This window comes from Eubalaena glacialis, chromosome 5 (genome assembly GCF_028564815.1).
Source record: "Eubalaena glacialis isolate mEubGla1 chromosome 5, mEubGla1.1.hap2.+ XY, whole genome shotgun sequence".
In the NCBI taxonomy this organism is placed as follows: Eukaryota; Metazoa; Chordata; class Mammalia; order Artiodactyla; family Balaenidae; genus Eubalaena; species Eubalaena glacialis.
Genome location: NC_083720.1, coordinates 77,182,928 through 77,198,433, shown reverse-complemented (window position 1 = coordinate 77,198,433; position 15,506 = coordinate 77,182,928). Strand labels below are relative to the sequence as shown.

Here is a 15,506-nt window from a genome sequence, read left to right as displayed (position 1 = left end):
CTCCTCTTACAGAATTCATCACTCACTGTGTTACTTCATGCTACTGTAGATTACGCATGCTTCTATTACCGTGTTAGTAACTAGGATGCAGTACAGTTTGGCATACAGCTATTGTGCCTCCCAGTTCATCCCTAGGATGCAAACGTTTGAGTCTCACAAACTAGTAGAGAACCCAGAGGTGTGAACTATCCTCCCTCCAACACCCTCTCCTTTACGCCTACAGCATTTGCTGAGCTTAAGAGGTAACTGAAAGGAAGTCTGGTGGCTCAGTCTAATGACTGAGACAGAAGGGTGAATGCAGCGACACTGGCCATGTGTCCTGGATTCCTGGAAGGTGCTTGGCTTATTTTCTGGAGTGGGCCCCTACACTCCAGAGCTCTCTAACAGGAAGTACTCATGGCTGAATTCCCAGTCACCTTGGCAGATGTGGCAATGAGGACTTATGGGTTAAGCTGCAGGATGCCTATGCACCAGCCACTGAGTGAGGGGTGGCTCAAACGCAAGGCAGCAAAGCTCTTTAGCAGCTGTAAACAGACATAAAGCCTTGCCCTCAGGGGGGACCTGCACAGTGGGGTCAGTGTCAGAATCTTGGCCAGAGTGGGGCTCTTCCAGGCTGTTCCAGTGCACCCTGATCCAAGGGCCCTCAGGCTCATCAGCCAGTTTAGGCTCCAGGTGTCAGATTCCAAAGTGATCAGCTCTTTCCATGCCCAGCAGTGCTACATCAGGGCTGGTTCTAGCTTTCACCACCTTGAGGATTTAGAGCTATCATTGTTCTATTCCTCACTGGTGACTAACTCCTTTGGAAAACAAAACAAAACAAAAAAACTAAAAACACAGGCAGCTTCCTGGTACCTTTCTTGCAAACAGAGGTACTTACTTGACCTCAACCAATAAGGATGTAGGAGGCTCAGCAATTCCAAGATGATTTTTTTTTTTTGTCCTGGCCTGCATAGATAGAGTCTCACTAAAATGCAATCACTGGTAGGCATCCTTCTGGTAAGAAACCCTACTACATGTGCATTACACTGTATTTTTTTTTTAATATAAATTTTATTTATTTATTTATTTATTTATTCATTTATTTTTGGCTGCATTGGGTCTTTGTTGCTGTGCACGGGCTTCCTCTAGTTGTGGTGAGTGGGGGCTACTCTTCGTTGCAGTGCGCGGGCTTCTCATTGTGGTGGCTTCTCTTTGTTGTGGAGCACGGGATCTAGGCACGCAGGCTTCAGTAGTTGTGGCACTCGGGCTCCAGAGTTGTGGCTCGCGGGCTCTAGAGCACAGGCTCAGTAGTTTTGGCGCACGGGCTTAGTTGTTCCGCGGCATGTGAGATCTTCCCGGACCAGGGCTCAAACCCATGTCCCTTGAATTGGCAGGCGGATTCTTAACCACTGCACCACCAGGGAAGCCCTACACTGTATTTTAATGTTTTTTTCCTTACTGAGCTTCAGATGGTAAGATTATGTCTTTTATCTTTTATATCCCTGGCACCTAGCTGATTTCCTAACTTGCTGATAGTGGTAGCCATCATGACAGTAGTAATAGTGGCAGGAAATCTTTACTGAGTGCTTATTCTGACCCATGCAGTGCACTCAATGTGTTACATGAATGATCTCACGAGGCAGGTACTCTTTTTTTTTTTAATTTAATTTAATTTATTTTTTACACAGCAGGTTCTTATTAGTTATCTATTTTATACATATCAGTGTATATATGTCATTCCCAATCTCCCAATTCATCCCACCACCACCACCCACCCCGCTTTCCCCCTTGGTGTCCATACGTTTGTTCTCTACATCTGTGTCTCTATTTCAAGGCAGGTACTCTTAAACTCGTTTTTACAAATGAGAAATTTGAGACAGCTCAAGTAACTTTCCCAAAATTGCACAGTTCGTAAGTGGCAGAATTGTGCTTGATATCTGCTTGTTGAACTTAACTGTGTCCTACTTACTAAAAAGCCAAACATATAAAACCAGCCAATTAATGGTGAACATTTCCATTATCATTAGGGGAGAATGTCCTTTCTCCACTCCAAATTTCCATGAGGAGGATTGTTTCCTGGCTTCTGAGGCTCAACCATTTCACCTCTGATGATGGAAAGTAAATTTGGGCAGAGTAACTGAGCATACTGGGCTCAGTTCTGCCACCTTTGTCCTCTTGGAAGGTGCAGCCCACAGGGAAAAACAAGTTTCTGCAGCTCTCCCTGCGGTCTGCCCGCTCCCAGTCCAGAGCTGCTTGGAACTGGGTGGGGACAGCTCTTAATTCTGAAATTCAGTAGTAGCTCAGCACACCTGGCTCCCAGACCTAAAGTCACTCCTGGGGGCCTGTCTCACTCTTTGTTTTCTTCCTCAGCTTTTCAGAAGTAAGGAAGAGGTGATGAGCTATTTCCTGAGCTCTCTTAGAGACCTCTCCCTGCACTCCAGTATCATCAAAGGGTGAATATAAGCATTTTAACTTGAAACAGTCCACAGAGGAAAGGCCGGTTAGAAAAGCCAGGGCACGGAGTGATGAGAAAGGAGAGGGGGAAGCAGAAACCAGACACTTCCTGCTAACAGTCAACTGAAGATCATTCAGAATTAAGGAGAAGGTGCTTGGCAAACTGAAATGTAAGTGAATGACAGAGAGCAATTTACAAGTTGCTGGACCTGCACAACTCTTTAAAGCACTTCTACTATGTGAAATGAAGCCTATCGCTACCCGTAGGTATGCTAAAACCCTTTAGATGATGGGGATCTGGACCTTGTAGGGCACCTCCACTGGTCCAGAGGAAAGGGGAACTGCCCTTTTAGGGTCATTCTTGGACTTTCCTAGGTTTCCACAAGCAGGCTGAAAATTCCAAAAAGAATGCTAAATATGTCTCCATGAATTCTTATTTATCCAACAATATGTTCATAATCTCTAGCTAGCTGTTTCACAGGCATTTCAAATAAAGCATGGGACAAAGAGTTCTCTTGATTTTCTTCCAAAAAGCTGTTCCTTCTTCAGGCTTCCATCTCAGTAGATGGAAGCAGCAAACCCCTTTAGATTCCTCTCATTTTCTCCTACTCCATATCCAATCCACTTGCCAAGTTCTGTTGTCTCTACCTCTAAAACAGATCCTGAATCTGTTCCCCTCTCTATCTCCACTATTACCACCTTGTCCAAACTAAGTGTCATGTCTTACTTGGACTGTTAAAATGACTCCTACTTGGCCTCCCTGCTTGCACTCTTGACAATCTATAATCTAACCAGCATCCAGGGAGAGCTTTCAAAATTAATATAAGTCATTTCATCCCCCTGCTTAACATTATCTTAATGGCTTCTAAATGCCCTTATAATTAAGTGCAATTAATGCCCTTAGAATAAGTCCAAGTCTGAATTAAAGTTCGATGTGATCTAACCCCTGCCTTTTGTGTGACTTCATCTCTTGGCTTTCTCTACCTCATGTGTCATGCCCAACCAAGCTTTCTTCCACCTCAGGACCTTTGTAGTTGCTGTTTCTCTTCATAGGGTACTCTTTTTTCAGATCTTCTTTGGGTCATTCAGGGTGAATATCACCTCCTCAAAAGAGAACTTCCTGCCCATCCATCTAAAGTAGATTGCTCCCTTCTCCCTTGTCACTCTCTGTCTCACCTTTTTTTTCTTCAGTTGGGTTTTCTTTTTTTTTTAGTTTTTTCATAGCACTTATCACTATCTGAAATTACTTTATCTAATTTTTTACTTGTTATATTTATTATCTGTATCCCTCAACTAAAATGTAAGCTCCATCAGGGCAGGAATCCTACCTGTTTGGCTCACTGTATTTCCAAGGTCTAAAACAGTGCCTGGCCATTGAAGACACTCAGATATAAATGAATCATTAGTTTAACGAAATTCTGAGAATGAAAAGAAAAGGCAAAGACAAATCTAGATATAGACATAGACATAGTTTGGCTTGAAAACACAGATTCCTAATCTTGTCATAGCTTCCCCTTTGAAGGTTAGCCTCATTCCACACCCAAAAGGCCTGAGCAGTTTTGAAGGGTCTTTTATGCCTTCTTTGTCCTTAGCCTGATTCTGAAAGACAGAGTTCATCCTACTTTCTCCTCACATCCTAGTGTCCTTGAGTTCATTCATAGCCAAAGATAAGAAGCAGTCTTTACTTCACCAAGAACCCTTCAAGCCAGAACATCTCTCCTCCCCAAATGATTGCCAGGTCCATTTAGGTCTGACAGCAACTGGGCCTCCAACTTCCATCCCCTCCCCCAAATTAGGGGGAATCCTCTTAGGCCATGTCAAGTCAATGCAGGAAGTCTGGTGATGCTATAAGGGGCAAAGATGACTGGAAACTGGGTGGGGGTGATACACTTTCACTAAAATAAAACTTGAGTATATTAGTGAGAAACTGGGTCAAAATTATGTGGACTACAGGAATGCAAATTCATTAGACTAGATGAAGGTCTTTGCAATGAGAAGACGGTTGCAGCCATGGAGTGGAAGACCCTCTGTATCCCTCCTCCCAAGCCTTGAGTAGAGCTTCCCCACCATGCGAAGTCTGCGCACACTGAGACCTGTCCCGCGCCTCCCGTGGGCAGGCCTATAGGGCTATGATGCAGTATCTCAAATGGCAGAGGAAGGCCCGTTTCCACCAGCATCAGACACATCTTCCTTTGTGGACTGCACCAACTTGGGAATGCTCCTGCTGCAAATGATGCAGAGAGGAAAGACTAAGTTAGAAGGTTGGCATCCATGATTTTCCATCCTTCCTATTCTCCAAAAAAAGTAGCTGGAGAAACAGCCTAAGAGGACAAAATAAGTTTGTGCAAGTGCCTATCACACAGTAGAAGTAAAACCTCATCATCTATGTCAGGGGATAGCAAGCTCCAATGCCTTCAGGAACTTAAACAGAGGAAAAGAAACTGATGGGGTCTCCAGCTCTGTCTAAAGCAGGTGAGCATCCATTATCCTGCCCTAGGCTGTTGCTAAAATGAGGAGCATGACCCCAAGTTTATCAGATATTCCAAATGGTCAAGGGAGAAGCCACGGATTCGAATTTTTATGTGATATTTTCTAATTTTTAAACTAGGATTACCTTTCACTAAATCTAACAGAAAATCTAAAACACCATCTAGCATGAATTAGATAAGGTTTTCCTTTGTGAGAGGCAGTTCAGAATTAACGTAGTAGGTCCCAAGGGATCAGGGATCCAGGTTCCTTCCAGCCTTCCGCTCTATCATTCCTAGGGTGTGGCCTTTATCTTTATGACCCAGTATAGCTGCTACAGCTCTTAACGGCCTGGTCCAGACAGCAGGATAGAGGACTGGCTGGAAAAAGAAGGGCCACAGGATACATGTCTTTTAAGGAAGCTGGCACAAAGCACATCTGCTTACATCTTATTGGCTAGAACCTAGCTGCATGGGCACTGTTAACTGCAATGTCACTTTTCCCAACTTCCCTTGCAGTTACATGTGTATGTGTGTGTGTGTGTGTGTGTGTGTACAGAGAAAGATGCTTATTTTAAGGAATTGGCTCAGGTGATTGTGGGGACTGGCAAGTCTGAAATGCTTAGGGCAGGCCAGCAGGCTGGAAGCTCAGGGAACATTTTTATCTTGCAGTCCTGGAGCATCATTCCTTCTCCAGGAAACCTCAAATTTTGCTTTCAAGGACTTTGATTTATCAGATGAAGGCCACCCTCATTATTGAGGGCAATTTCCTTTACTTAAGGTAAACTAATTACAGATGTTAATCACACCTACGAAACATCTTCACAAGCAATATCTAGATTAGTGTTTGAACAAGCAATTGAGCACCATAGCCTAGCTAAATTGACACGTAAAACTATCACAGCCGCTCATTAAAAAATGTTCAAAACTGTGCTGGCAAAGTAACACCTCTGAGTCTGATTTGGGCTTCAGCCTGCCAGTTTGCAATCCTTCCCCTACACTAGAGTAAGGAGCTCGGTTCTTTATAGCCCTAGAATATAACAACCCCATATACCCTCCACACAGCTGGAATCACACATGTATGATAACAAGAGGCCTGCAGTCCCACCCTTTCCGGGAGACTATACCTAGATAAATAGCTAATCTCAGGTTTTTGTGTATGTGTGTTTCTGTTTTTATTTTTGTTTTTGCCTGCTGTGTTGATGGTATCTGATAAACAACATCCTTTTCTCTTTGACCTTGTTCTAGCTCATTAAATTATTTTCACTGTAAATTCCAAGCTTTCTGGTGCTAGTGGTTTAGAGAGAGGAGGGCGGGCTGAGGGGGCAGGCAGGGCATTTTGGCTAATAAAGCCAAACCACCAGTCACTCTATTCCCTGAGGACCACCCAGACAGAGGAATGCCACTCTTTTCCACACTCTCCTCAGACAGTTCTTTTAAACTTGCTTTTGTCTTTCAAATCTAACTTTGATACAGTCAGCCTAGAAAACTGAGGCCTGCTGCAAAGTTATTTTGTCACTAATTTGTAAGAGGGCTTTATATGAGTATTTATTTTCTCATTTTTATATGTATTGCGCTTGTTTTTACTAATTTTGTAAACATTGTTTATGATGCCTTTCTCTGTAATTCTGTACATGCTTGCAGCTTTTCTCAGTCTATTTTAACATTATAGGTACTAGAAATGTGACCCATTAAAAGCACTGATACACAAATTATATCACTTAGAAATCCATAACTTCATTAAGTCAAAGACAGAACTAAATTTGTTTTGGGTAAATGTGCATCTTCTTTTAAAGTTGTTTTATATAACAATCATCACACAAAAATAATTTTAATTAAGTGGATCTTTTTTATTAGCCTTATGGGAAGCAAATTTGGTTTATCTGGTTTAAATGCTTTTCCCTGATGTTTCATTTTCAAATGTAAGTCATCTCTACGGTGATTTTGTATCTACGGTAAAGTTCACTAGAAGTCGTCAGTTCTGAAGAATCCTAGAAGGGGAGGGCCCATATTGTGGTGCCATTTCTCTGATTTTGGGAAAAATAGCTCTTCGTACTTGAAAATCACAGAATGCTGACAGGACAATCTGACCGACTTACTGCTTATAAAGTATGAGTTTGACCCTCATTTGAATGGATGTTTATCCTTGTTAATCTCATGCTTTGGAGGGCAAGCACTATAATTTTAATCAGGATGCCAACCCATTGGAGGCATTGTCCCCAACTGTTCTTTTGTGATGTCCGTTTTGATCAAATACAGATTTTTCCTTACGCCAAATTCTGCACTCTGGCCCATAGTATTACATTGTTTTACTCTTAACATAGGTAAAATGCCTACCAGCTGATAGATTTTTGTATGGAACACATTAAGAACATGCATTTTCTTGCGTATCTTGCTCTTTTCTATACTTCTTAAGCATTCATAGCATAAACTGTCTTCAATAATGGCTTATGATGAAAATTTGTCATTCTCTGACCTGACCAGGGCTAGCTACATAATTTGCTGGGCCCAGTGCAGAATGAAAATGTGGGACCCCTGCTCAAAAGCAGGGAAAAAAGTGCAGTTAAAGGTACTAGTGTGATAGGGGTAATGGTGATAAACGGGTAACTCAGTGAACTTAAAAATTGCAAAAATAATATTTGGGGTGGGTCAATATTCTATATAATGCCATAAACAACCACAGTATATTAATGTGATATCTTGATTATGAAAATTTTTCTGGCTCACCTGTCTGCAAATTAAGATTTATACTTGTCATTTTATTTTCATTTTCAACAGGTAAGAAATTTATTTCACATAGTTTTTTTTTCCAAGAGATATGACTGAAAGAAATATCAGTCACTCTCGGCAAATGCAAGATCACAAGTTATGACCATTTGCATTCTGAAAAGGATCTTTCTGCTGATGCAACTGTTAAGAAAATTTTATAGGCTGTGACAACACAGATAAATTTCTAACAACATTTTGAGATACAAATTTTAGTGGTTCTAGTCTATTCTAGTGTTGATTCTTGTGGAACTATTTTTCTAAACAGATATAATTTTTCACATGAATTCATTTTATGTAAGTCTGAATTTAATTTTAAGTATAAATTTATATAATGGCATTTTAGTGTTTCCTCAGACGTGGGGAAATGTTTCCTGAAACTTGTGGAGGTCGTACAAGCAACTGAAAGTGACTTTATGGTTTGAGTATAAATCAAAAGGCCTGTTTATGCTTTCTGTTGTTGTAGCTTCAATTACAAGGAAAAAGATTTAATTGCCTTCCTCGTTAACAATTGGTTCATTCAAACCTTCAAATGAAAATAGTGTTTTTTAAAAACTGAAGTATAGTTGATTTCAATAACATAATATTAGTTTTGGGTGTACAACATAGTCATTCGATGTCTTTATAGTTATAGTCTGTATAAAGTTATTGTAAAATACTGGCTATATTCCCTGTGCTGTATATTACATCCTTGTATCTTACTTATTTTATACCTAGTAGTTTGTACATCTTAATCCCCTACCCCTATATTGCCTTTCCTCCTACCTCTCTCCCCAGCAGTAACCACTAGTTTGTTCTCTGTATCTGCAAGTCTGTTTCTGTTTTGTTATATTCGTTTTATTTTTTTAGATTCCACATATAAGTGATAACACACAGTATCTGTCTCTATCTGATTTATTCCACTAAGTATAATACCCTCCAAGTCCATCCATGTTGTTGAAATGGCAAAATTTCATTCTTTTTAATGGCTGAGTAATATTCCACTATATATGTACATCTTTCTAGTGTTCTTTTCTGTAGAATGTGATGATCTTTATATTTAATTTCTATTTCTACATGTGTGGTTATTTGCTTCACCATGTTGCAGCAGTTTTCAAAACTAGAGATTCTAAATCCTTTAAGAATTCTAATAATTCCCTGATAGGCTTTATTGCAATGTTCATATATTTTGTACTAATCTACTGATAAAGTCTGCTGCCTGAGTGCCAGCAGTTCCTGTCCCAGGGTCAGGCTGGTGAGTTCATATTTGTGCGGATGACAGGGATTTGCAAGCTGGCTTCCCACTGCAGGTCCTGGTGCTGCCCCGTGCAGAGCCCCTTCCCACCTGTTGCCGCCACCATCCCCACTGCCGTGCAGGCCCAGGAACCTGCCCGGCTGCAGCGCGCTGCTCGGAGGCGTGTGTGTGGACGCTGGGTTGCCTGCGCTGCCCGAGCCCTCTGCGCATGTGCAAACATAACCTCTGGTCATGTTTCCACTGCTTACGTGCATGTTCCATTGTCCTATCAGACTTCACTTACCGAACACAAGTTCAAAAATAAAATTATTAAGAATTTCAAGACAGGAACAGCAGAGGATTAAACTAAGCGTGGGGTCCTTCTGAGAGAAGGGCCCTGTGAGACTGCACGGCTCACATGCTTGCGAGGCTGCATATGGTTCCATAGTTTGTCAAGTGTCAGGATTTGAACTGGAAGGAGGAGAACATGAGGTGGTAGGGAAATGATGAAACTGAAGGATTCCCTCCATGACTTTAACGTAAGGAAATAGGTTGTTGATAAATCTGTGTCATCCTCATACTGCAATGTGTGCTTATTGAGAGCAAGAATCGTGTCTTATATAACCCAGTATGCACCACAGAGCCTACCTCCATGCTTTGGATATAGCAGATGTTAAATAAATTTGGTTGAATAGATAAATTGCTATTCTTCTGTTTTCAGAGGGGTAACATCTAAAGACCTGGCCACAGACAGATGATCTTTTTATGTAAGTCACTAAACTGATCAAAGTCGGTGTAAAAAACTCTGATCTGATTGTCTGATCCAGGAGGAGGAATATTGTTAGTAAGCATTGTGTTTCCTGTACCGATTCTCTAAATGTGCCTGTATGTAAACTTCCTGAGTTTGGCAGGAACCTTTCTGCCTTTCCCTGGACTTAAAGAGAATCTCATAACTGATTTCCATTTTTTTCTCCTTTGTTTCCTGAGGGGACTTAATTCTTTTCCAGACCCAAGATTAAGATGGCATTATTCTTTACCCAGCGTTTCCAAAGGTGATTTTGTAAATATTGTCTTAGACCTAACGATGAAAGACTGCTGACTAGGGAAATCTAATCAGCAAGTGGGAGATGAAGGGAAGGAGCAAAGTCTATAATTCTGCCTGTAACTTTTTATTAAAAACTGTCCTCTACAGTAGGCAAATCAGGGTGCTGCTCCATCAAGTAGCACAAGTACTTGCCTTCGGGGCTTCCTTGTTTCACTTACTGTATAAAAGTTTGAATTTAGGGTAATAAAAACAGACCTTGTTGAGTCATGAAAATGGAAGATAGGCCTGGATTCTGCAGGGCAGTTGCAATAAGTGCTCAGTCTACAGACAGCCAGGCCCTTTGCCAACCTCTACTAACCAGTGTTAAGGTCTATCCACAGCCCAAAATTCCTGTCGATCTTGGTAAGTCTACACTCTACGAATAAGGAGAATTTATTAGTATGCATGCCAAAATGGCATACTCAGATGTTACTTATTCATACTGACACACCCTGGTATTATCAGGCGCTTCCAATTCTAAATTACCACACATTCCAGAGGATGCGATCCAGGGAGTACAAATAACATTCATCTGGGTTAAGAGCCTATGTCCCTCTTATATAAAACAACAACAATAAAACTTACTGATGGGACCTCAGCCCTGGTGACATCTTGACTGCAGTGAATTCTTGAGGCAGAGGCACCCAGCTAAGTTGTACCTGAAATCCTGACCCACAGAAACTATAAGAGATGTTTGCTGTTTTATGCTGCTAAGATTTGGAGTACGTCATTACACAGCGGTAGATGATACGACTTAAAGGAGGTGAGGGAGTCAGCCATGTGGCTCTCTGGAGGAGGAGCACTCTAGGCAGAAGAAACAGCCAGTGCAAAGGCCCTAAAATAGGAGCACGACGGATATGTATACGGAACAGCAAGGAGGCCAGTGTGTAGGAAGAGGGAATGAGGGCAAGAATAGGAGATGAGGTAAGAGAGATGACTGGGGGTCCGATCATATGGGAAGCTAGTAGGTTACTGGAGTAACTTTGGCCTTAATCTGAGAGAAACTGGGAGCTGTTGCAGGGTTTTGAGAGAGTAGTGGCATGATCTACGTTTTTGAAAAGATCACTCTGGCTTGTGCTGAGAAGCAGCTGTAGAGAATAAGGGAGAAAGCTAGGAAACCAATTATGAGTCTGGGGCAGTAAATTAGGCAAGAAATGATGGTGGCTAAAATCAAGATGGTAGCTCACAGAGTTAATGTAACAGGGATGACTTCTGGATGTAGAACCACTGATTGGTCTGCGGGGCATGAGAGAAAGAGAAGAGTCAAGGAAGACCTCATCATTTTCAGTTTGAGTAATAAAGAAATGGGAAGACTGTAGGAGGATCAGGTGTGGGGATGAGGAAAATCAGAAATTCACATTTAATCACATCTATCGAGATATCTATTACACACCAAGTAGAGACACTAAGCAGGAAATTGGACATATGAGTCTAGAGTTGGGGAATGATGTTTAGGCTGGATATATATATTTAGAAGTTGTCAGTATACAAATAGTATTTAAAGTCATGAGACTGTATGAGATCACCATCTAAAGATAGAGGGCCCAAGGGACCAAGAACTGGGAATTGGCATATTCCTACATTCAGAAGTCAGGATAGAGAGAAGGAATTGTAGAGAAACCTGGGAAGGAATAGCCAGGGAGGTAGGGGGAAAACTCAGAGTGTGTGGAGTCTTAGAGTCAATTAAAGGAAGTGTATCAAGGTGAAGTGGCAGACCGCCGCTGCTGTGTTGGTATGAATACCAAGAAGTGACTGCTGCATTTAGCACGGACTTTGAAGAACAGTGTCAGTTGAGTCGTGAGGTCTGGAGAGTGACTGGAATGGGTTTAGCAGTGAGAGAAAAAGAACTGGAGCTAGTAAGAACAAAATAACTCTTTCTAGTTTTGCTGCAAAGCCACCAGAAAAATCAGGTGGTATCTGGTGAGGGCAATGGGGTTAGGTTTTAAAAAGGTATTTTTCTGCTGATGGGAAAATTGAGAAATGGCAAAATTTTGCTGATTTAGTAGGAGGAAGAATGGCTAACCAATGTCCTTAGGTAGACTCTAGTGCCCAAGTAGAGGGCCTAGCTTTGAGCAGAAACCCAGAGAGATTGTTTAGTCTCAGGAAAAAACTGTAAATGACTTTGAAATGAGCAAAAAATAGTACTGGTGCCCTGTCTAGCACACTCCTCAGGTTATCTGCACCTCGTCTTTGAGCTATTTTACAACTTTGTAAGCCGTAGACTCTTGGTACCGGTTCTAACATCTTACTAGTTCCTTCATTATGAGTTCAATAAAATCTTTGGCACGCGTTCATTTTATATTTGCGTGAGAATCATGATTATACATCCTCTTTTAAAAAGAAAGTACCCTTCAATAGTAACGAGGGCGGACAACATAAACTGGCAAATGCTTAGGTGGGTGGAGGTAGTGGTGGTAACGGTGGAAGCTGTCTTCCAGCAGCTTCATTTTCCTGAGGACAGGGATGTGACACAGTCAGCAGAGTGGGAGAGTGAATGGACTGGGGAAGTTTAGTACGACTGCAGCAGTGAACACCACTTGAGGTTAACGGCCATGAATTTGAAGGGGGATGTTCGTGGACTGTATTTCTCCAGCCACAGTTCGGTTGCATAGGTGCACGCACCAAGGAGGGAGGGTTGAATTTAACCAGGGGTGTGCCTTGGTTAAACCACCAGGAAGAAGCAATGTGGGGAGGCAAGAGAGTTGGGGATATATACAAAGAATAATTAGAGTGATTCACTTAAGCAGGGTAAGGAGATATGACTTAGGAAAGGTGAAGGACAATAACGTTCTATCGACAGACTGGAGGTCCCAATGGGGTGGAAAGACTTGGAGTTGCTGTACTAGAACAATAAGCTGGGAAGACAGGAACTGGTAATCAGAGAAGCAAAATATTCTCTCTACTTGGGGCCAGCATCCTAGCATCTGAACAGACATTCTACTGTTTGAGGGTCACTTACCTGTTAACCACCGGACTCCTCTTTTAGTGTGTAGAAGCACAGATGTTTTGCATGGAGTGCTTACTTCCCCTTCTCCTAGTTTAATTCTTATGGTCTTTCTCAATGAGATGATTCCATGAAATCAAGTTTTGTTTTCCTCAAGAGTGAACAGAATCTGCAGACAGACAGGCAGCACAATGAGCAGGGTCCCTCTGGAAGGCTGTGCAGTCTGTGCACTGCACAAAGGACCCCAGGCTGAAGGGTGAGTGGGCTGAGATCCAGCTCAAGCTCTGCTCACTGAGCTGCAGTCCTATCACCAGCTGCCTTTTGTGTCCACAAAGGTTCATGCCCTGCTCTCGTGGGGATGTTCTAGAGTAACGACTTGTCTAATTCACAGAAAGATGCTATGTAGACCAAGGAGCCCTGATAAAAACTGCACATGTGCTACAAGGCTTTACCCAGAGGGCTAGACTCAGGAGGCAGATTTGTCTTTCTGCAGAGAAATCTCTTGTGTTCTTTTGTCCTCTAAGCATTTCAAGTGTTCAGAGTCTTTTTGAAGGAAAAGACCTGATATTGTATGTGCATAGAGTAGCTGTTTCCCCAAAACCAATACATGGCTTTCTAGATCACTGGTATTTGAGAAAAATGATGAAGTGTGCATCACGTGAATTACTTAGGGATCACTGCCACCTCCACTGTTTCTTGTCCATTTATCAGAAAAATCTTAGAAAGTTAGACTAATGTAAGACACTGATAAAAATCAGCTGAATATTTTTTTTTCTGATAAGCAATGTAAGCGAGTGGGCAGAAACTGCTTAGTTGTAAAAAATTTCTACTTGCTCATTTACTATTTTAAGACCTTTAATACATCAGTTCATTTTGAGATATGTTACTTATCAATGGTCTTTGAATTTTCAGGTAACTTTAGTTATGCAAATGTTTACAGTCTCCTTAAACTATCCATTAAGCTTCATATAAAAATATCGGCAAAGGCTTTTTTTTGGGATAGGAATTCTAGCAATAACCACTCATTGAATTAAAAACATAATACAGAACAAAGCTTTGTGGAGACAAAATAATCCATGCTCACTGAAAGCAAATGTTAGTATAGAGGATGAGCTACAACTTGGAGACTTAAAAACAAAGGTTATTTTCAGCACACTTTTATAGTCAGTAGCTAATCCAGGGAATGGTGTCATGAGGTAGTTCAGTATCATTTCCCCAAACTTAATAGTAAAAGAGAATTAAAGAGTAAAGCTATTCAACTCAGCCAGTAGGAAAATCAAGAATCTCCAGCCCCAAGCTATTTCTGGATTATCCGTGTGAAGAACCTGCAGACTCTCTCTGGTGTTCTCCCTTTAGGCACATGGACTATTTTCACCGGCACAAAGAGCGACGCTGACTGTGATCTTGCAAGCACAATTCTCAATTATTCTCCACGGCTGAGCTTTCGTCGAAGACCACACAACTTTGTTCTGAGCCCCTCTGAGGACATCACTACTTCCTTTTCTGTCTTCACCTAGAAATGCAATGTTTGGGCAAGGAAGGGGGAGGGAGAGTAGAAGACAGGAGAAGCATGAGAAGGATGGCAAGAACATGGGGAGCACAGAGCTGACTGGGAACCCTCTCATGGCCCGACAGGCTTCTTCACAGGGAATACTCATTATTTTACTTAAAAGTACAATGAAATTCCAGAATAGCAGACAAATTCCTAGTCTAACCTAGTATAAAACCGCATGCTAAAGCCAAATACATTTTTCTCCCCAAATAATATGCTGCTAAAATTATTTATGCATTTGTGTGGAAATTAAGACCAAAATGCAATATGCTTTACATTTCTGGTGTAGAAAGTTTTGTTCCTGAGTCCCGGTCCTGAGAATGGCAAATCTAAATGATAAATGAAATGAATATGTCATTTATTAGATGGAACAGCTGATGGAAGTGGTATTTGATTATTGGGGAGAAAATGCTACTTCAGAAATCTACGAACTTTAGAAAATGTGCTGATATACATATATTGAAAGTTTGGTTAAAAAGAATCTGTTTACCAGCTTCGGTTTACTACTCCAGAGATGCAGGTGGGGAGGATATTCTTAGACTGTGCCTTCCATACGTGTCTGGTTAATAATGAGGTGCTTTCCCCCATAGCATGGTACATCTTAGTGCAAAACTTTAGTACCTAGTAGACTATAATAAGATATCTGTATAAAAGGAGTAAAGTTAATACCTCGGCCAATAAGCCAGTAAATCTTATGCTGCACGAATGTGCAGTTTTTACTGCGTTGCTCAGGCTATAGTATTATTTTCTACTTTCACACCATGCAGTTATATCCACTTGATTTAATCATGGATATTTTCTTTAACATAAGCTATCCTAAGTGTAAACTTTATTTTTAAATATCTTCAGATTCATTCTATTAGTTAAAATACACTCAGGCAGACATTAATCCAATTTGAATAACTACATATGAATGAGGCTACAGCACTATCCAATACCGAGTGTAAGTCAGTTCCATTCACGAAGGCTTTTTATGCATAAATATAAAAATATTTTATTTCAGATGCTTACACTTTTAAGGTACTCCCTAGAAAGGGATGTCGAAAAAA

The 15,506-nt window shown here is 41.2% G+C and overlaps 1 long non-coding RNA gene across 1 annotated transcript; it reads right to left on the bottom strand.

Annotated features, from left to right (window-relative positions):
- Positions 1-1,676: 1,676 nt before the first annotated feature.
- LOC133092680 (uncharacterized) lies at positions 1,677-14,644 on the bottom strand. The gene is made up of 3 exons (XR_009701103.1): positions 14,231-14,644; positions 12,921-13,074; positions 1,677-4,657 (listed from the first exon to the last, which is right to left on the bottom strand). It is a non-coding gene; the product is annotated as an uncharacterized LOC133092680 (long non-coding RNA).
- Positions 14,645-15,506: the final 862 nt, after the last annotated feature.